Genomic DNA, 23,450 nt, shown 5'->3' with positions numbered 1-23,450 from the left:
AATTTTTTTTTAGTAATTTTTAAGAAACTTTTATAAACCAAAGTGAAAAACCTATCCCCCCCTCCTTGGAAGACACGCTTCCTATGTTCTGAGAGGAAATGTTTTGTTAAGCATTTTTTTAGCCAGACAGTTATGACAAGAATCTTCACATACTCTCAGCGAAACCCTGAAATGAGTAAACAATCCAGAGCAAGATACTTAAGGCTAGATTTGTGAAACACAAGCATTCCCTTAGGATTCTAAGAAATACCTGGGGAAGATATTGGGCTTCCATTAGTTGTACATTTGGGACTTGACGGTGTTCACTGAATTTTCAATGGAGCTGAATCTCTCCTAAGGACAGAAACACGAGAACAAAGAAGCTGTGATACGCTGGTAAATGTTTCACAACTGAGTTTCCAAGAAAACTGAAAAGCCCTGATTGGTCGTGTTTGCTGATTTCTGAAAGACTTTCTGAGACAGCAAGAGTAAAAATAAACTTGTCTTGAATAACAAAAAGCAGCCCTTGCTGTTAAGCAGGTTGAAAAGACAAATGCATAAAGTCAGCAAAGTTGAGGAACAAATTGCTTCTCCCAAGAGTATGTGGCTGTGAAATGCCATAACAATCTCCTCTATGACTGATCACTACTTTCTCACCAATGACACTTTGGTTGTTCCCAATTGAAAACGTAACCCCTAGTAAATCCCCACTCCTCTTAATCCTGCCTCAGAAACAGCAGCCAACCCAGAAGTGCTCTCCCCTGCCCTTATGCCATCCTCAGAATCCTCTGGCAGGACCCAGCGCTTCCACCATTCTCTGTACCGCTTTGTCCAGGGTGGGCTCCAACAGAGCTTCTCGGAGTGAGCTGCCTTACTGTGCATCAGTCAGTAAATCAGAGTTTGCAGGAGAAGAAGGGGGAAACAGATGATGAGATGGTTGGATGGCATCAACCATCCAGTGGACTCAACCATCATGGCATCAACCATGGATGCCATGGGGTTGGATGGGCATCAACCATCCAACTCACTGGACATGAATTTCAGCAAACTCTCGGAGATAGTGAAGGACAGGGAAGTCTGGAGTGCTGTAGTCCATGGGGTTGCAAAGAGTCGGATACAACTTCGCAACTGAACAACAGAACAACAGGCTAGAAGACTTTGGCTAATGAGGTTTTAATATTTCACACTGCTAAAATTTCCACCAGAGTTGATTGTAAGCTACCAGCTGCCATGTCCCTGAACACAATTTGGAAAGAAATGAGCACAATCAACAGAAGAGGTAAACCTGGCTCCACTGCCGAGGTTGCACTCTCAACAACCATGGAAGACAGAGATTTTTAATCTCCATCCTATAGATAAGGAAACAGGCACAGAGTTTATATTAAACAATATAAATTGTTTAAGGTCACAAAGCTGGTGGCAGAATCACTATTTAAATCTGTGTCAATTTGATTAAAATACTAAGATCTTTTAACTAACACCACACTTTAATACGTTCAAATATTGTCTCTTCTTATATGAATGTCATGGGTATAGTTCTTTCCACAGATTGCACATTCCATTGCTGATACAGACGGCATTTTATAATTCTCTTGTATATCTTTCACACACAGTATGGTAGCTGTGTAACTTTAGGCAAAATATTATCATCTTTAAGTCTCAGCTTCCTTATCTATAAAATGAGGACAAATACAGAGCTTACTACATAGGACTGCTGAATGAATTTTAAAATTAATAAATGTATATTGTTTAGTATAACGACTGAAGTGAAAAGTGAAAGTGTAAGTCGCCCAGTCATGTCTGACTCTTTGTGACCCCATGGACTACATGTAGCCTGGCGGGCTCCTCTGTCCATGGAATTCTCCAGCAAGAATACTGGAGTGGGTAGCAATGCCCTTCTCCAGGGGATCTTCCTGACCCAGTGATCAAACCCGGGTCTCCCTCATTGCAGGCAGATTCTTTACCATCTAAGTATTTTTAAATATTTGTTATTAAAATTATAATGCTGAATATGTAAAGGGCTGAACATCATACTTATGGACATTCAACCCAACAAGGCTCTATAATTTTCTTTGAAACATTTTTAGATTTTCATATACAGGTGAGAAGTTTTAAAAAATCTTTCTTGGGAATTCCCTGGTGGTTCAGAGGTTAGGACTCCAAGCTCTCACTGTCAGGGGCCAAGTTTACTCCCACATTGAACTAAAATCCCACAAGTTGGGTAGCACAGTCAAAAAAATAAAAATAAATAAAAAATCTTCCTATAACCCATTATCTATTGTTGCTTTACAAACCTAAACTTATTGGTTTAAAACCACAATGATGCACTATTTTCACATTTTTGTGGGTTGATTGGATGGTTCTAGTCTATGTAGAGTCACCTAAGTTCTCTCATTTGATGACATTCAACTGCAAACTTGACTCAGACACCCTGATTTTCTTCCACCTAGAAGAAGTGTTGTCTCCTCCTCCAAGGTCATTCTGTGTGGCTTCTCTCTATAGCATCATAGCCTAGGCTTCCTCACACTGTGATATCTGGGTCCCAACGTGGAGTTTTCTAAGAGAACAACTTGAACCTGCATGTCCTCAACAAGCCTTGCGTGTGTCTGATCTTTTAATGTCCTTTGACTACAGTCACTTATGAGGTCAAGCCCAGAACCCTTGTGGGAGTGGATACACAAAGGCTTTAGTATTGAGAAGCCACCTATGCAACAGCCTGCCACAGATTCCCATGCATATTTATGTAAAAGTCTCTTTCAGAATCAATGAGAAGATGACAAACAACTGATTTTATAGAGAGTCTTTAGTCTAGTAAACAATGAAAGCAGAATTAGAACTGACGAAAAGTTCCCATCAGTCTGATTCCCTGTGCTGTGTGTCGTGGCCCTATCACACGATGAAAATTTAGAAATAATGGCCACGCCATTTTAATGAGCTAGGGAGATAGGAATATATTATGCTTCCACAGGTACCAATTTTAGTCTACCTCTTTATGGACAAAAAATAAGTGTCACAGATTATCTAATCATCCATCTAACCACACACACACATAACATCATCGGCATTAGAGTTGCCATTATAACCATTACATTTTTATTAACGTTTTCTCCCTGAAATTTCCATTTGAAAGCCAATGGTAATTTTATTTTGAAATCAGTTCTAACTATGAATGATTCCATTACATATTTTGATTCTGAAATCAGCCTCCCATGATAAAAGCTGGCCTGTTTTACTTTTTTTTCTTATTCCTTCTTCTGCCCTTCTGGGGATAAAAACGAAAAGGCCATTAGAAAAAAAAAAAAAAAACAGCTATTATTGTACATCTACTATAATTATAAACAAGATTCAATTACACTGCTCTAAAATATTCATTGCAAATTTATGATTTAAAGGTATTTCATTTCTTATTCATATGTAGTTCCCATACTCACAGTATAAATATTTACAGTTAATTATGGAAAATTTCACACATTAGTCCCAGGAGCGTGAAAATATATTAATAAATTTACATTAATAAGTGATTCTTTGAAAAATTATTAGAAGTGGGAAAAGAAAAGACTTTTAAGTAACTATGGTAGCCAGAGGCTTAAACTTTGGGGCTCTTATTCATCCAGGGCCTTTCCAAGACCATGTTCAAACAATTGTATGCTTTTGTAAAAATCACAGAATGAGGATATTTTATCTTAAGTTCCTTTGCCTCTTTCTCTGAATTCCTTTCCATCACATGTCCCCTCAAGTTGGGTGGTATTGGAGTGACTGTAGGGTTTTAGACTCTGTAAGGAAAGTTAAGTAGGGATACATTTAGTTTGAGTTTTGCAGGATATATTTATATGGCTTACAGTCTCATGGATATGTAGTTGAGTGATTACTAGTCATCTCAGAAAAGGAAAGACTTTCAAAAAAGTCATTCCAGTAAAGACCAGGTCTGCTCCCCCATCATGCAGGGAGGTAAAAGTCAAGGTCCCATCTCCATGTGACCATATCTTACAGTGTCTGGCATGGAAGTTTGTTGGTAGTGGAGGATAAACCTGATTTAAAATTTATAGACTAAATTATCTATATATTCTCAAGTGATATCTCAAAAACATATACTAAAAAACTATTGAGGGGGAGTGATGTATATCAGGCCGTTAGCTAATAAAAAGTGCATATTTTCTAATAAAAAGTGCATGTTTTTCTTTCACTTTTCAATAAAAAGTGAATTTTGTTATGCTTGCAGTATTTTTCAGTTTTTAAACTTTTGTAATTATTGTGATTCCTCTTCTCAACCTAAATATTCACTTCCATACCTAATCTTATAGGAGTAGTTTTACAGTCTCTTAAAGACAGTTCCCTAAACTGTATAAGCAAAACCTGGATCTGCTCCCAGTGATAACTAATCTCTGGCACTGTGAAATCCCCTTCTATGTGAAGGATTCGACAAAAATAAACTCATGTTGAATAAATTATTTTCTTATTTTTGGACTTCTATTTTTCTTCTCTTCACTCATGAACACTGATTCATTCATCTACAAAATGTGACTCTAGTCTCTCACTTTCTCTTTAAATGCTAACTCTAGGATTTTAAATGAATTTTGGCCAGAGGTAGATCATTAATCCTGACTGACTGATTACACTAGTCAGGATTTTCCTGAGAAACTACAGATCTAGATCGAGACAGAGAGAATAAATAGATGACAGATAGATACATACATATACAGAAAGAGGGGAATTTAAGAAATTGGATCACATAATTATGGAAGCTGACAAACATGAAATCTGCACAATTTGATTTGTACCAGTCAAGGTCTGCACGCTACAGACCCAAGAAAGAGTTGATGTTTCAGCTCAAGCCTGAAGGCAGCCTACAAGCAGAATTTCCTCTTCCTCATGGAACCTGGTCTTTTTCTCTTAAGGCCTTCATTTGCAATGAGGTGACTATGACCCCCATTACGGGAGACTAAAAAGTACTCTTGCCTGGAAAATCCCATGGGTGGAGGAGCCTGGTAGGCTGCAGTCCATGGGGTCACTAAGGGTCAGACACGACTGAGTGACTTCACTTTCACTTTTCACTTTCATGCATTGGAGAAGGAAATGGCAACCCACTCCAGTGTTCTTGCCTGGAGAATCCCAGGGATGGCGGAGCTTGGTGAGCTGCCGTCTATGGGGTCGCACAGAGTCGGACACGACTGAATCGACTTAGCAGCAGCAGCAACAGCAATTTGCTTTACCCAAAGTCTACCGATTTAGATGTTGATCTTATCATAAAATACCTTCACAGCAACGTCTATACTAGTGCTTGATCCAACATGGAACATCTGAGTCCTATGACCTAGCCAAGTCGACACATCCAATTAACCATCACGTGGATGAATACACGGTGAGGGTGGGAACCAGCATTGCTACATTCACCAAACTCATGACACAAAAATAAATTTGCCATATCCGATTAATTTGTGGAAGGATAAATGCTATGAAACTGAGTATCAAAATCAACAAAATGGGATCAGATAAAGAAAGCATGTTTTGCTTGTGAAACAAACAAGGTATCAGAAGACATGAGGGCCTGACTGTAGATACAGAGCAGAATATTGAAATCCAGGCCAGGTTATAACGTTAGGAGAGTCCTAGGAATCACCTAGAATAACTAGAGTACTTCACATCGTATTTCCTCTAATCCTTTAGAGGACTGCAGAGAAACAAAGAGATTGCAACCTTGTGAACCAACATCCCTTACAGTTCTAATCTATAATTCAACTGGATGTTATTAAATAAGATTTAGGAAAGATGCAGGAGGAATATTGAAACAAGATTTGATAATAGCTCTACATTAGATGCGTTATGCTACCTTTTGACTCAAAGAGCCAAATTATCATCTAAAAAGATAAATTGTTAAATTAAATTATTATCTGTTAAATTATCATCTAAAAAGATAGCTTTGAGAGGCAAAGGAGGCTTAAAACCAGACTCACTCATGCTGCTGCTGCTGCTAAGTTGCTTCAGTCATGTCCGACTCTGTGGGACACATCCAGAGTCCATATCATAGCTCAGAATAGCTGATTCTCTAAATAACATTTCAAAGAACTGCTTGTAAAGTGACTTTTAACAAGTGCTGACAGACAGTAAATACAAAGTAACCCCCCTCGATCACCCAAATCTTTAACATTATAAAAATGAATTTCATGGGGTGGAAAAATAATCCAAACAAATTTTATTATATGACATGTCATACTTAGCATCTTAGCAACATAAGAGTACATACACATATATATATGCATACATCTGTATATATATATATACTCTTTTTTTAGATTCTTTTGCATTATAATTTATTACAAGTATTGAATATAGTTCCCTAGGCTATAGAGTAGGCCCTGATGTTTACCTATTTTATATATACTAGTGTGTATATGTTAATCCCAAATTCCTAATTTATCCCTCACCCTCCTTCCCCTTAGGTAACAACAAGTTTGTTTTCTACGCCTATGAATCTACTTCCATTTTGTAAATTAGCTCATTTGTATCATTTTTTAATTCCACATATAAATGGTATCACATGATACTTGTCTTTCTCTATCTGCCTTAATTCACTTAGTTAATAATTTCACAAAAGACCTCAAATAGCCAAAGCAATCTTGAGAAAGAACAAAAAAAAAAGTGGAGGAATCATGCTTCCTGACTTCAGACTATACTATGAGGCTACAATAACCAAAACATTATTTTACTGGCACAAAAAAAAGATACATAGACTGATATCCTTGTTAAGAGATTTATAAGTCTTTTTGTTTAGATTTTTCCAACAAATGTCATACTCTCATCCACTAGGCAGTTTAATATGATATGGTACGGTCATGTAATTTGTTTTACTAGGTGCATAATTTACCTAGGCATTGTACTAAGCACTTCACAAGGATCATCTTGTTTATTCCCATTAATGCACTTAGAAGGTAGCTTTTGTAATTGGATGACTGCTTTCCATTAACCCTAAAGTAAGTCTACATGGAAGAGAAAACTAGGGTACCTGAAGAGGCCCTGCAATTGGGATAAGAAGGAAACAGCAGCCTTGATAACTAAACCCCAGACAGGCAGGAGAACAATCCAGCTATCATATGTTCCTACTCCCTTACCTTTGTTACAACTTAGAAGAAGGGGGAGCATTTTGTGTATATGGAGGAACATGAACCCTGAAAGGACTAAGACTATTTCCACAACAGATGGACTGAGGATTCATAATAGGAATTAATATCAGTTATGGAAAAGTAAATGTGTATTTCTTGCATGGGTTTCCCTGGTGGCTCAGTGATAAAGAACTCATCTGCCAAAGCAGGAAATTCAGGAGACGTGTTTGATCTCTGTGTCAGGAAGATACCCTGGAGGAGAGCATGGAAACCCACTCCAGTATCCCTGCCTGGAGAATTCCATGGACAGAGAAGCCTGGGGGGCTACAGTCTATGAGGTCACAAAAGAGTTGGACACGACTGAGCAACTAAACATTTCTTGCACATCTGAGATTCTGCTACCGCTAAGTCATGTCAGTCGTGTCCGACTCTGTTCGGCCCCATAGCCAGCAGCCCACCAGGCTCCTCTGTCCATGGGATTCTCCAGGCAAGAATACTGGAGTGGGTTGCCATTTCTTTCTCCAATGCATGAAAGTGAAACGTGAAAGTGAAGTCTCTCAGTCGTGTCTGACTCCTCCTGACCCCATGGGCTGTAGCCTACCAGGCTCCTCCATCCATGGGATTTTCCAGGCAAGAGTACTGGAGTGGGTTGCCATTTCCTTCTCCATCTGAGATTCTAGACCTAGGTAATATCACTCCTATGGTTCAAGGGGCAGGTAAAAAGCTGAGATTTAGACATTTGTGCAAGACCATACAGATAATCATGATGGTATCTGAATTTGAAACCATAATATTTGGAACCACACTTTACTCTTTTGAGCATTGGATACATATAAACTTTACAAATTCAATGGGAATATTTTGACATTAAAAATGTAACCTGCCTCAGTATCATTTCTCCCAGAAGTTATGTCCTTCCTGCATAACTTTTGTGGGTCACCAAAAAATAAAGGCATAAGTGGATCTGGATAATAGCTTTGTCCTATAGAAATATAATCCAATCTAAATATAATTTAAAAAATTTTAACAGCCACAAGTAGAAAAAAAACTTCAAAAACAGAAGTCAAAATTAATTTTCATAATATATTTCCTTTGCTGCTGCTAAGTCACTTCAGTCTTGGCCAACTCTTTACGACCCTATGGACAGCAGCCCACCAGGCTCCTCTGTCCACAGGATTCTTCAGGCAAGAATACTGGAGTGGGTTGCCATTTCCTTCTCCAAATGGACTTCTAGAACTGGGTTTTTATAAATGAGTGTGTGTGTGTGTGCTTAGTCGCTCAGTCGTGTCCGACTCTTACAGCTCCATAGACTGTGGCCTGCCTGGCTCCTCTGTCCATGGGATTCTCCAGGCAAGAAAATTGGAGTGGGTTGCCATTTCCTTGGAGAAAGCGATGGCACCCCACTCCAGGACTCTTGCTTGGAAAATCCTATGGACGGAGGAGCCTGGTAGGCTGCAGTCCATGGGGTCGTGAAGAGTCGGACACGACTGAGCGACTTCACTTTCACTTTTCACTTTCATGCATTGGAGAAGGAAATGGCAACCCACTCCAGTGTTCTTGCCTGGAGAATCCCAGGGATGGGAGAGCCTGGTGGGCTGCCGTCTATGGGGTTGCACAGAGTCACGACTGAAGTGACTTAGCAGCAGCAGCAGCAGCCATTTCCTTCTCCAATATATTTCCTTTAAAAATAACCAAAATATTATCATTTCCAACATGCAAGCAATACTTTAAATTTTCAAATGAATTATTCTACATTTGTTTTTCCACTAAGTCTTCAATTCTAGTGACTATTTTACACTAACACACATCTCAATTCAAATTAGCCACATTTCAAACACTCAACAGCACGTGAAGCTAATGGCTACCTTTGGACTGTGCTAACCTAGATACAATACAATAAAGTGGTAATTCAAATTCATCACAAAGGACACTTTTTGACCCCGAGTCACGTTTTCCCCAGACACTCCTTCTTCCATAAAGTGCTGTGCCCAGCCCTTGCATCCATCTTTCCCAGAACCATATCTTCCTTTGAAAAAAATTCTCAGAATTCTGGGGAGTCAAGCGGAGCCTTTTGTTTTAGTAAGACAATTTTTACTTGAAATTTTCTTCCCTCTCTTTTATTAACAGCTTTATTGAGGAATAATTGGCATATAAAAACTCACTTTAGTGAGAAATTATTCTGTTTTAGTAAGGACAAGAGTTTCTCAAGTCTTTTCTGCATGTCTTGTATTATGCTAGCTTTTATTAATAACCCTGGTGAAGTCTTTCAACCTATGAGGAAGTGCTGTCAGTATTATTTATCCCATTTCATGCATCAGGAAATTGAGGTTTAGAGGGCCAGTGTGACTTGTCAAAGTTATTCGCTGGTAAGTGGAGCACCTGGATTCAAAACTCAGCAGGCTGCCTCCACTAAGCAGTCTTGTCTTCAGGCTACCTACCTGTAAATGCCAATAAGGCCTAGGTTTATGTTGCTGCACCATAAAACGCTAGAAGCAGAGCTGAGGAAGTGCTAGGAGCACTGTGATATTATTAACTAGAAAAACAGAAGAAACAGAAAAATGCAGACTTCTGGTTAGTCAAGCTAATCTCCCTTTAGAAAACACCTCCTCATTCACAGAGGCTTATTTGACTCATTTGCCTCTATGGTCTCCTGTGGGCTTCCCTGGTGGCTCAAGACGGTAAAGAATCCGCCTGCAATTCGGGAAACCTGGGTTTGATTCCTGGGTTGGGAAGATCCCCTGGAGGAGGGCATGACAACCCACTCCAGTATTCTTGCCTGGAGAATCCCCACAGACAGAGGAGCCTGGCGGGCTACAGTTCATGGGGTCGCAAAGAGTCTCTTGTAAACTTAATATCTGTAAACAGGAACTTTACAATAATTCTGTGTTATTTTTGCTGTGTAATGAATGCATCCACATTACAAGCTGGAAGTACGTTATGAAACAGAAAAAAGCTAGAACATCATGTTTCATGTTCTCCTTTCATAATATACTCAAGAACTTTTGAAACTCCTCTGAATTCCATGACATTCATTCTCCCTTCAAGAACAACTCCTAGAACATTTGTGAAGCGTGAGCTCCACCAGAATCTGCCATCTAAAGATAATCTCTTCTGCCTTAACCTGGCAGGCACCAGCCCCACCACCCCCCATCACCTCATCATCACTGGTGACTAGGGAGAGAGCCCCCTGGAAGCGATAGACTCAGACGTGTCTGAGCATTTCTGCAAACGGAGGAATCAGAACTAGGAGGAATCTGTTTGAGATGGGGGAGTCTTTAGGCAAAGTAAGAGAAGTGAAGCTCACCGTTTCTTCTGATAAAAATACCCTGGGTAGCGAGTGAGAAGGGGAACAGCCGGCAAGTGCGGTCCCCCTTGCCCGGTGAGGTCCCCTCTTCCTCCTGGTCCTGCCTCTCTTGCCTCCGAGGGGGTACCTGGAGCGGGTACAGGGGCAGAGACTTTAACAGGAACGCAAGAGTCCTGCCTGGCTCAGAGGTCAGCGCGACTCTGGGAGACCTGAAAGACGAGAAAACAAGGGTAGACCTTTTTTCCCCGATGGGAGATGAAGCCAGAACAGATTTGAGAAATCCCGGTAGGGAGTGAAACCTTGGCAGGGCTGGCGCTCCGGCACACCAGCAGCGTCCGGGGACGTTTCCGGCCACAGGGTGCAGCTGAGTGACCCCAGCTGGCCTCGGCGTGGCAGAGGCTGCATCCTCTGAACCACACATTCATCAGCAGCCTACACGCACACCCACAGGCAGCACCAGAGGGCCTGTGATCCTCGGCAGCTGGGGGAATGAGAGGAAACCACGCGGCGGCACGGTGGCCGAGACAACGGACTGTGAGCTCTTCTGGGAATTTAGGGGAACACCCATAAGTCGTTGGGAGACATCTGGAGGGTCCACAGAGGCAGGTACAAATAGAATTGGAGAAATCATCTATAGGTTGTGAGCCTAATTTTATTCCCAGCTTTGTGTTATCAGGCATACAAGCACATCTCTTTACCCGTTACTCAGACTCCAACTTGTGTGCTCAAGGTCACTAAATTATTTTTTCCGACCTCAGGAAGAAAAGGAACATGTCAGTGGAGAAGAGGCTAAGGGAGACCTCTGTGGGAAGCACCGGGGTGGATTGTGAAGTTATGTCCGCAGGGACACACTTTCTGACATTGGTGAGTCCTGACCCTGAACCTGAGCAGATAAATGCTGAATGGAAGCCTCCCTGTAGCCAATTTGCTGCTGCTGCTGCTGCTGCTGCTGCTGCTGCTAAGTCGCTTCAGTCGTGTCTGCCTCTGTGCAACCCCATAGATGGCAGCCCACCAGGCTCCCCCATCCCTGGGATTCTCCAGGCAAGAACACTGGAGTGGGTTGCCATTTCCTTCTCCAATGCATGAAAGTGAAAAGTGAAAGGGAAGGCACTCAGTCTGTCCGACTCTTCACGACCCCATGGACTGCAGCCCACCAGGCTCCTCCATCCATGGAATTTGCCAGGCAAGAGTACTGGAGTGGGGTGCCATTGCCTTCTCTGGTAGCCAATTTAGGCAATGATATTTTGCAAATTAATCATTATCAGTACATGTGAGAACAAATGATTCCATCTAACAAAGTTTAATAGGAATACATTTTATCAGAATTTTTTATAATGTCTCATGTTTCTTTCATAGAAATTTACCTAACTCCTCAGTCTTGTAGCTGAGCAAGTAGTGAGTCACATTTGTTTCAGAAATTCAAATCATGTTGTACAAATAAACAGGAAAATGATTCATCCTTTCAGATTTCCCCGAACTGCAACTGAGCTGCCAATAGGAGTAACACCAGGAGCATTTCTCCACAAGAGGGCGCCTGAAACTGCCGTTTCTTAATAACATAATCTCGCCGAACACGTGAATATTTCTGAGTTTAATGACAAGGTTAAACTGGCCCGGAGAATTCCATGGACTGTATAGTTCATGGGGTCGCAAAGAGTCAGACACGACTGAGCGACTTGCACTCACTCACCCAAAAGAGAGGAGTCAAATACATAGAAGCAATAGGCAGATGTATCAGGTTCATACGCTGCTTTTTGCTAATGCTTAAACAGTTTTGAAATCTCCATAATGGTTCAGGACGTTAAATATGTAAATAGCAACATTTGAGCAAGGGAGATCATGGTGTCATTCTGCTTGAGATTGCCTTGCTGAGTATAGTGGGGGTTTTGTAATAAATTAATTTTAATAGGTTTTCTCCACTTAAAAAGTGGTTTAGGATGGTACTTCAATTATAATCATTGGCACATATCCTTTTGTGCAATGGCCAAACTGTTACATTAAACAACAGAAAACATAACAAAGTATCTATTATGGTATGTCGTTGTTAATTTGCTAATGCCAATTTTAAGGATTTGGCTTTTAAAATGAAGTTGTAGAATACAGATAGAGTGCTTTAGAATATTCTATTATCAAAATAGAGAGCAAAAAATTTCTTTGGGGAAGGAGGCAAAAATATGATCCAAATTACAATAGAAATGGATTTAAATAAACTTTTTTTAAAAAAAGAAAAAAGAAAATGTCAATAGTACTGAGGAGAGAAGAACCAAGATACTTTCAACAGGAAAATGTCAAGCTGGTGATTCTTAAGACAGGTACACACAGTAAGTTTTATTCAGATTACTCAGTCTCTCACATCTGTATTATTCTTACATTTAAGCTGTAACAGTATCAGCAAGCTATGTTCCTGCATTGTCCCCTGGATTTCTCCTTTCAGCACTTAAAATTGTAACCAGAACATCAGACCTTTTGTATGAAGGATGGGGAAGAATAGCGTGTGACTGCTAAGTTGCTTCAACTGTGTCCAACTCTTCGCGACCCTGTGGACTGCAGCCTGCCAGGCTCCCCTGTCCATGAGATTCTCCAGGCAAGAATACTGGAGTGGCATTGCCATGCCCTCCTCTAGGGGATCTTCCCAGCCCAGGGATTTGAACACATGTCTCCTGCACTGGCAGGAGGGTTCTTAACCACTAAGCACCATCTGGGAAGCCTGGGGAAGTATAGTACATAGTCCTAAAGGCTTGGTTTGAGCTACTCAAACAGACAGAGAATTCAAAAACGCAAACAGCTCACATTGAAACAATGTGTTCACCTCCTACAGAACCCACAGGACAGTGGAAACTTGGAGTGGATCCCGTTTAATTCATTTCCCAAGTATTAGCTATCTATTGTCACATAATAAATTACTCCAATGGATAATGATTTAAAACAACACAGATCCATTACTAACAGTTTCTTTGGGTCAAATATTCAGCAAAAGCTCAAGCAGTGGTTCTAGCTCAGGGTCTCATGAGGTTGCAGGCAAGATATTGGCCCAGGCTGTAGTCATCTGAAGGCTTGACTCAGGCTAGAAGATCCACCTCCAAGATTTCGCACTCAAAAGGCCTCACCGATGGACCTCTCCAATAGAGCTGCTTCGGAGTTCTCATAACAGGCAGCTGGATTCTCCCAGACTGAGTGGTCCAAGGGAGCAGAGCAGAAGTCACATATTTTTTACAACCTTGACTACAAAGACACACTCAATCAATTCTACAATATCATATTGATTATATAAGTCAGACTTTTCCGAAGTGGGAGGAAACCACACAAGGACTTGAATATCAGGGGGCTAGAATCATTGAGGACTGTCTTGAGAGATGGTTCCATGCCCAGTTCCTCTAGATACTCATGTTCTACATATGCATGCGCACTCCCAAACAGCCACCTGAGATGTAAGCAGACAAGTATTTCAGCCAAGGGTCCTTTTCTCTCCCTCCTCCCACAGCCTCTGATTCTTTTTATGCCCCTTTTCTCCTTACTCTCATCTCCTTCAACCAGACCCACAGAGTCTTTCACTGGATCTCTCCTTATTCAGATCCTTAATGTCTCATTGCCACATCATTCCAGAGCTTTCCATCACTGATAGCAGAAGAGAAGGGAAAACAATTTTTCACTGAGATCAGTCTTTTAGAATCTCAGTATAAAGCCATTATCAACTTCATATAGCCAAGATACAACTTTCAGTGTATCTCCTACACTTGATTATGCTAAAGAATATCTGTCTCCTCCTCAAGTCAAATGTCAAAAGACACGCTGTTTTCTTGGCCTCAATATAAGTCAGGCTCCAGGTTGGATGGGGGAGGGCTTGTGGAATGACAAAGTGGGAAAAGGAAACAAAAACCATATAACTATGCAACAGTTGCAATACATAAATTACTTGTAAATTATTCCTTTGATGTACATCTTTCCTGATAAAATATATACTCTCCAAACGAGAACAGTGTCTACTTCTTTGCCACTTTAATCCTAGTACTGGCCACAGTGTCTGACACATAATAGATACTCTATTAATCATTTAGCATAAAATAGGCAGGCCACCCCATCTTCTAAGCCTGTTAGACACTCTGCCAGTCCCCGGCCCCCTGACTTGCACTTTCTCTTAAGGCTTGTCTGCATCCTGCCATATCTTCAAAACTCACCCCTTCTAAACTAAATCCTCCTTCTTGAATTATCTGGTGAAAGGTGCCCGGTTTTTGTTGTAGTAAGTGGTCTCCTAGAGAAGAAATGTGACCATCCACAGCCAGCCTCACCCTTTTCCCTCCCTCAGGGGAGAGCACCCAAGACAAGATAGCACCGAGACAGGAGAGCTTTGTTTTATTTCTCTCTGAATCTTTTGCAGGGAACATAGTATTCACCACAAGTAACAAGTCCCTAGGAAATGTTTTGTGGGAACTGAACCAGACCCCTCCTCCCCTCTCCCCACACTCAAGCTGTGATAACTGGTAGGTCCCCACCCCCAACATGAGAACGATAATATGAAAGGGTCTTCCTAAAAAAAAATAAGAGAGAGAGAGAAAGACTGTGCTGTGAACTCTACATTTCTAGCAGATACAAGCCATGGAAGGTCCCTGAAGGAAGGCTTCCTCCATATTCACAACACAAAATTGCCATTGGCTAGGATCACTTGGTAGTCAAAAAGCAGGGCTGACTTTCTCTTTTTGTTTTAAATATGTTGAACAGCCTCTGTTTTCCTTGTTTAGTAGGCAGAGCTAGGTATAAGGGTTAACCTGTGTCTTGCATTGCTCATCATTCCCTACCTCAGTCATAGATTTCCAAGGAGAGAGATACATCTTCTAACAACTAACACCTACATAGTTCCCATCATCATTAAATGTCCTGCTATCAATGTAAAAAATGCAAAAAAAAGAGTAATTTATGATTTTTCAGTTGTACACACATATACACAAATACACATAAAATAAGCATGAAACAGAGATGTGCTTATATATATATGTACACACACATATACGTACACAAAACATACCATTTACATATATATACATACACACATATATATACACCAAAAATACCATTTACAACATGTGAATATTTCAGATGCTGATTTTTCTCCTTTAAATTATTCCATTTGATAAAGTAGGTAATCTAATATAGAGGAATTTATATTTATTTCTACATGACTCAGTAATTCTATTCTTATTTTTCATGGCAAAAAAAGTCACTTACAAAAGAAAAAATTATTGTATTATTAGTTGAGACTTAACCAAGTCAGTGTAAAGGTAGAACTGAGTTGTTCGATACAGTACTAGTCATATGTGGTTATTTAAATCTAACTGTTAATTAATTAAAATTAAATAAATTTAAAATTCAGTTCCTTGGTCACACTTGTCACATTTCAAATGCTCACTAGGCACATGTATCAGATGGTACAGAACAAACATTTGCATCATCACAACAAGTTCTACTGGAGAACTGCTGAGCCCAGAATAATGACCTCTTTGGATTCTTCCAAACTTAAAATTTGAAATTTATATGACTAAAATTAAACATTGATCACACTTTAGATGAAAAGGGAATCTTCCTATACTATTGATGAGAATGTAAACTGGTATAGCCACTATGGAGAACAGTATGGAGATTCCTTAAAAAACTAAAAATAGAGTTACCATATGATCCAGCAATCCCACCCCGGGGCATACATCCAGAGAAAACACTAATTCGAAAAGATGCGTGCACCCCTGTGTTCATAGCAACACCATTCACAACAGCCAAGACATGGAAACAACTCAACGCCCATTGAAAGGTGGATGGATGAAGAGGATGTGGCACGTGTACACCACGGAATGTTACTCAGACACAGAAAGTGAAACAGTGCGACTTGCAGCAACGTGGATAGAGCTAGAGAGTATCTTACTAAACTAGGTAAACCAGAAAGAGAAAGACAAATACTGTATGATATCACCTATATGTAGAATCTAAAAAGTGATACAAACTGACTTTTTTACAGAAGAGAAACAGACTCACGGACATATAAAACAAACTTATGGTTACCAAAAGGGAAAGGGTGGGTTGTGGGATAAATTAGGAGTTTAGGATGAACAAACCGCTTTACATAAAATAGAGAAACAACAAGATCCTACGGTATGGCACAGGGAACTTTATTCAATACTTTGCAATAAACTATAATGGAAAAGACTCTGAAAAAGAATATATACATATATGCATATATGTATGTATTCTATCTGAATCACTTTTCTGTACACTAGAAACTTACAAACATTGTAAATTAACTATACTTCAATAAGAAAAAATAATAATTAATTTTTTAAAAAATGACCACCCTTTGGCTAGGTCATTTTGTCCAGGGCTGAGGTATGATCACAACAGTACATTCCAACTATTAATAATGGCTATTAACATGAAATCTTTGATTTTTAGAAAGAAAGCTAGTATTGCCATATCAGCTGCTCTTAAGTTATATTTAACAGAAATGATGTAAAGTTAAAGTGCATGGGACTACGGGGATTTTTTTTTAAGCTTGTAATTTCTCTCTACTCATGTAAAGAGGTTCTTTTTTTTTATTTTTTTTTATTTTTAAACTTTACAATATTGTATTGGTTTTGCCAAATATTGAAATGAATCCGCCACAGGTATACATGTGTTCCCCATCCTGAACCCTCCTCCCTCCTCCCTCCCCATACCATCCCTCTGGGTCGTCCCAGTGCACCAGCCCCAAGCATCCAGTATCTTGCATCGAACCTGGACTGGCGACTCGTTTCATACATGATATTATACATGTTTCAGTGTCATTCTCCCAAATCTTCCCACCCTCTCCCTCTCCCACAGAGTCCATATAATAAAAAAAAAAAAAAAAATGCCATTTTGCCAAGTGAAATCATTTACTTATTTCTGTGTTAATGTAACAACACAACTGTGATTCCAGGTAGTCAGAACACAGATATTTTGGGATTCTATCTGCCACATCATTCAGTCCTTATTATAGCACAAAGTATGACTAAACTACTTATAGCAGGATGTGAAATAGGGTGTTTTTTGTGGACTTCAAATCTGGACAACAGTTAAGAAATACATGAATATGCTACATTCTATACGTGGCCCCACCGTGGAGCCAAGGAGATCTTGAAACTATCACACCCAATGGCCCACTTAGGGAGAACACAGGCAAGGAAAGAGAGCAGCAGGACCAGTGGTTCGTATCTGCAGTGACAAGCTGGGGCTGGATGCACGAGGTTTCCCGTGTTCTCTCTCTGCGGCCTAACCTGGGAAGAAAATCACCTGAGTCTGGTGCTAGGGCAGGAGCTGGGACGGGAAATAGGAGAAGTGTTGGCCAGCAAGTGCCCTGCAGGCACCAGGAAACCACAGTGGGGGACCGCCACAGCGGGAGGAGAGGGCAGAGAACTCACAACACCCGCCAACAAAAGAGCCAGCAACAGACGTCTGCCAAAGGAGAGAGCAGGCAGCATCCGAAACACCATCCCGGAAGAAAGGCCAACACCCGCTGGCAACAAACCCAGGAGGAATATCTGGAACAGCTAAGGATTCTTGTGTAAACGCTTTACATTAATTGCATCACCGACCCTCACAACCACAAATCACTATGAAAATGAGGTCACTGAAATAACTATTAATTATTGAATAACTTAAATAATTAAAATTATTATTGTCACTTTATAGACGAGGAAGCTGAGACATTAGAGTTATAACCCAGGTCACAAAGCTGTGAGTGGCAGGGGATCCAGCCCCAGGTCTCTAAGTCCAGAGTCCACGCTCAACTGCTGGACCTTCCTCGTCTCCCTGTCTCCCCTCTACTGCTCATCAAACTCCCTACCTGCACAAAGAAAGAGCTCAGTGCAGGATTGCGAGTGGAGAAGTGGAAGAGGATTTGAAAAACCAGAGGGGAGAATTTTACATTGGAAACAAGGTCAAGATGTTGCTTTAGAACAGACTTTTTTTTTTACACCTGTTAATGACTGACAAGCCACAAAGTCTGTTTGAAATGCTAGTGAATACTGGAGAAGGAAAAGCCTAAAAATCAGGTGTGGGAGAGGAATAAAGCTGTTTTCTGACTGTATACCCCTGAACCCCGAGCAGTTGATAAATATTTTGTTTTTGTAGTTATTTTTAATAGTTTGAAACTGACAAATTTGTGCTTATAGCTCTGCCATGCACGTTGATAAATAAACTCATCAAAGTGGAGCCAAGATTAATTTTAGTCATAGGTTTATCAATATATGAATCTGAAAGGACCTTGAGAAGCCATCCATCTATAATCCTTTCAACAGACTGTGTTAAGTCTAAACCAATAATGAAAAATGGCCATACTCTGTAAGTGAAATAGATAGGAAAAATGACTAATTGCCATAGAAGTTTTCAAAGGGTAATTGAAACTTAGTGAGTTCTAATAACACAAAAGAATAAACTTCTATTTGCATGTCTTTTCAAATTTTAAAAGTTCAAAATTTGCAACTCCAAAAATTATATTTCCTTATCAATCAATTCATCCTTTCACTTCAATGCTGGCAGTAAGATAAATGACTTAAAACAAACTAATAAAGACTGTAGGATAAATGGAAAAATATCCTAACTTCCAGGAAACTACAACTTACAGAAGTTTGAAATAAATTGGACAAAGAAACTTTCTCTTTTGTCTACCCCCTAGAAAAACATAATTCTTGAAAATTCAACAGATTTTCCAAATGAGATTTCCCATCAGATTATACCAGAGAAGGCAATGGCACCCCACTCCAGTACTTTTGCCTGGAAAACCCCATGGACGGAGGAGCCTGGTAGGCTGCAGTCCAAGGGGTCGCTAGAGTCAGACACGACTGAGCGACTTCACTTTCACTTTTCACTTTCAGGCATTGGAGAAGGAAATGGCAACCCACTCCAGTGTTCTTGCCTGGAGAATCCCAGGGACGGGGGAGCCTGGTGGGCTTCCGTCTATGGGGTCACACAGAGTCGGACACGACTGAAGTGACTTAGCAGCAGCAGCAGCATCAGATTATACATTAAAACTCTCTCAATAGTTACGTAGGGGGGAAAAAAATCCGTCAAAAACATATTGATATTTCAGACCAGATAATGTTTACCTGAAAGTCTACTCATTATGGTAAAAACTGATCAGTATTTTTTCATTTAGTAAATGACTTTCCTAAGACACTTCACATTATAAAAATGGTCTCAAGAAGAATATCGTGTTAGAAAATCAAAAATGTCTATAGAATCTTTAAAGTTGATTAATCTTAAAAAGGAGGTAATCTCTAGAGGAGAAAAAAGAAGCATAAAGACCTGAGATAATTTCAAAGGGCTGAAGAAACCCTGAACTGTGGCTCAGTGTGGGGTTTGTAATTATACTCATAGAAAGCACAAACAAAATACTACCTCATCTGCCTTTCTTCCTGACTTAGTGTAATTTTCAAATGTAATATGCTTTCCTAAAATTAATTTTATCACTAGCTTCCCATTTTTACCTGAGTGCAAAACTTAAAGGTGCCAATTCTAACTTTTTGGCATAACAGCCATAAAATACCTAGGCCATACCTCCAGATATTCTGATTTGTAATTGATCTTGGGTGGACCCTAGATGTTAGTATTTTTCAGTAGTCTCCCTGAGATGAGAACCTCTGCTCTGTCTTATTTGTATATGCATATGTGTCTCAGTTTTCCTTTACTAAAAATATCTTCAACCCAAACCAAAAGAGAATAGAGAGATGTAAACCTCCAGTTAAATCTACAGGTGGAATTGGTCTTGTATGTTCAATATTCCTTCAGTTCTGCAATTGTGCCCTTTCCCAGCCATTCACTATAGTCTTCTCAGCACGATACATATCACAATTGTAAATTAAAACTTTTATAGTGAAAATGAAAGTGAAGTCACTCAGTCGTGTCCGACTCTTTGTGACCCCATGGACTGTAGCCTGCCAGGCTCTGTCCATGGGATTTTCCAGGCAAAAGTACTGGAGTGGGTTGCCATTTCCTTCTCCAGGGGATCTTCCTGACTCAGGGATGGAATCCTGGTCTCCCGCATTGCAGGCACACTATCCTAAATAGAATTCTGAAGCTGTTTCATAAACTGTTAAACACATTAGGCGCCCAAATACTTGGTAGTTTTTGAGCCTTTGATAAAACTGAAATTAGAACATTGTTTCTACTTCAAATGACCCTCCTTGTGCATTTCTCTACTGTTCATTGGAAAGACACTTTTTGTAATGACATTTGTATTCATATGCATTCATATTTATTTCTATGGATAATCCATTTTAAGTTGCCATTAGTTAAAAATTAGTTGATGGTTCTTCAGTTACTTTGTTTGGATCTGAGCCCAGTCCTCATTGCTTTCAGAGAAGCTCTAAGGCAGCCATAATCAGGGTTTCTGAGTCCAAATAATAGTTTCTTGTCTCATTTGCCACCTTAGCCAATCGTTATTTCAACTGAATTTTCACTTGGTAAGAGAACCAGGAGAAAGTGCATTCTCCAATTATAATATGCCATGCAAAACTGCATGGTAATGGCCAAGAGAGAAATGGAAACCATAAGAAAAACCATTTTCCTTTTTTTAAATATCAGGGTGGTTTTTCAATCAGCAAGTTCATTCGGCCTTTCATTCAACTGCTGATCTTAAAATTAAATATTAAGTGTTGATGTCTTTTATTCAACAAAAATAACCCTGATTTTTTTAACCAGCATTTATATTATCACTCATGCATTTCCTCATTCCCATGGCAAATTTATGAGGCAGAACATCCATCTTTTATAGACTGGTAAGGTGAAGCTCAGAGATATTTAATGATTTTTTTTTCAGTGGCAAAGAGAAAAATTATGGCAAGGCAGGAACTAATTCTTAAATTCTAATTCTTACTTCATCCCTAATGTAAATGTTGACATATGTGAGTCAAAAGAAGGATTGTTACTCCCAGTAATTGATCAAACAAAGTATTATTATTTGCCTAGCCCTGTGGCATCAGGCCCTACAAGGATGTAAAACAGTAATAAAAAATGACCTCATAGACTTTATAGTCTGGTTGAATCTAGCTAAATTAACTTACTAATTTTGGTAAGTTAATTTAAATTTTCAGTAAGTTAAATTTTAAATTCTGATTTTTTTCAGTTAACATTTTCAATAACACCACGGTGGGTATTTCCTTCTTGGAGAAAGAAATGGCAACCTGCTCCAGTATTCTTGCTTAGGAAATCCCACGGACAGAGTCTGAGCCTGGTGGGCTATAGTCCTTGAGGTTGCAAAGAGTCAGACACGACTTAGCAACTGAGCACACGTGCACATGGTGGATATAACCAGACAAATAAGAATGGGAGAAATACTACAGAACTAGAGATCCAATTTTTTTCAACAAATGAAAAGCATGGGGAAAAAGAGGGAAAGAAGGCAATGGATTAAAGACTGTTAAGGAAAATGTTGACCAAACTTAATGTGTGTATTTTGTTTAGATCCTAATCTGAATAAGCCTACTAAGGGAATATGAACATTGGGCATTTCATGAGAGCAAAGAATCATTAATTTCTTTAAGGAGTTATAATGTACTTAATCACACTTTTTAAATGCTCCTTCAACTTTTAGAAATAAAATTTAAAAGTTAGCAACCAGCCAACAATGGCTAGCATTTCATATGTTCCAAGGACTATCTTAAGTACATTACATGTATTATCTCATTTAAAACTTATAACACTACACACTGAGTCCCACTTTACAGTTGAAAAACTGAGATTCTGATTCCGTAAGGGTAATAACCCAAATCAGAGAGCTATCAAATGTCTGAGCTGGTATTTGAATCCAAGTCTGTTTGATCATAAAGCTCATGCCATAAGCAATCCACCTGTAGTTAATTGTGTGGTTTTGTTTGCTTTTTGTCTAGTGCAGCACATGCTATGCTTTGAAAGGCTGAAGAAATAAAGAAACTTTCTAATTTTCATTCTAAAACCTGAACAATAAAAACTTTTACTGCTGCTGAGTATGTACAAAGTGTCTCACAAAGTACAACTCTGATTTTCTCTTGATTGTCACTGTAAGGAATTTGAGGAATTTCTTACGGGAGGCAGAAACATTGTTCTTCTCCCAAATTGGTTCTATAAATTCAGCAAGTTGAGTGAACACATTTAAGAACAAGGGATGTGGTGGAACAGCCATTTAAATCACGTCAACTTCAAAATGCGTTGTGCTCTCTAAATCCTTTTGATCATTAAGCCAGCAGTAAGTGGATGTCTAAATTAGAACATTTGGGAAAATATTTTCCAGAAAGTGTGTAAGAAATATTGCTTCTCTGAATTGAATAAATTTCCCCCCGTAATTTATTTGAAGGCAGATAAGCCACTGCTCCAAGGAGATAGGCTATTGTCATTAATGTATTGAATCCTTTACTATGTTTTAGAAAATAACTGGATGTGCTAAAACTTGACGGGCAGAGAGATAGTATTGAAGAGATGGTACTCAGAGATTTAGAACCTGCAATGTCCTTCAAATGAACACATTTGTCCTAACATTGCCCCCGTTTGGGAAAGTACTGTGAACTGGCATTAAAGCATTTTTTTAAACTTTGGAAGTGAAGAAAGGGCCTGATCTCCCAGCCATCCTCTTCTCCATCTTTGTACCAAAGTATGTGCATATTATTCAGCATAGCAAGGTTATGCATATGCAACACTTTGTGTTTATAAAATTGTGTAAGAAAGCACGAGAAGAGATGCATTATATCCATCCTAGAGTCCCAGTTACTGGCTGTTATCTCCATCTCTAGCAAAAAAAAAAAAAAAGGTAATTGCAGGTGAATTTGCAGATGAAAGGAAGTACTTCTCTTAGTACTTTCTTCAGATAGTGAAATTTTAGATCTCTTACCAAAGACCCACAGAAATTTAGAACTGGAAATGGTTCTAGAAATCATCTAGTCAAACTCTCTTGTTTTTCATGTAGAGAAAGTAACCTCAAAAAGAATAAATAATTTGCCTATCACAATAAACTGTGGAAAATTCTGAAAGAGATGGGAATACCAGACCACCTAATCTGCCTCTTGACAAACCTATATGCAGGTCAGGAAGCAACCGTTAGA

The 23,450-nt window shown here is 39.5% G+C and overlaps 2 long non-coding RNA genes across 4 annotated transcripts in view; one reads left to right on the top strand and one right to left on the bottom strand.

The window, feature by feature from the left end:
• The window catches only part of LOC132345796 (uncharacterized), a 60,810-nt gene extending 50,051 nt beyond the window's left edge, over positions 1-10,759 (bottom strand). Inside the window, exons 1-3 of one of the 2 annotated variants that reach the window (XR_009495358.1) lie at positions 10,680-10,759; positions 10,381-10,589; positions 251-333 (exon numbers count right to left, since the gene is read on the bottom strand). This is a non-coding gene — a long non-coding RNA (uncharacterized lncRNA). Of the gene's footprint in view, positions 1-250; positions 334-10,380; positions 10,590-10,616 lie in introns of both variants that reach the window. The other variant, XR_009495357.1, reaches the window with a different exon arrangement.
• A 139-nt stretch (positions 10,760-10,898) lies between these two features.
• Positions 10,899-18,214, top strand: LOC104969002 (uncharacterized). Of its 2 annotated transcripts, none has more exons than XR_001500754.3 (3): positions 10,899-10,986; positions 11,139-11,244; positions 12,758-18,214. It is a non-coding gene; the product is annotated as an uncharacterized lncRNA (long non-coding RNA). The 2 variants fall into 2 exon arrangements; XR_808055.4 differs by having other exon boundaries at positions 12,815-18,213.
• Positions 18,215-23,450: the final 5,236 nt, after the last annotated feature.

This window comes from Bos taurus, chromosome 7 (assembly GCF_002263795.3).
Source record: "Bos taurus isolate L1 Dominette 01449 registration number 42190680 breed Hereford chromosome 7, ARS-UCD2.0, whole genome shotgun sequence".
Classification (NCBI taxonomy): Eukaryota; Metazoa; Chordata; class Mammalia; order Artiodactyla; family Bovidae; genus Bos; species Bos taurus.
The sequence above is the reverse complement of the archived record's forward strand: the minus strand, read 5'-3'. Positions and strand labels throughout refer to the sequence as shown.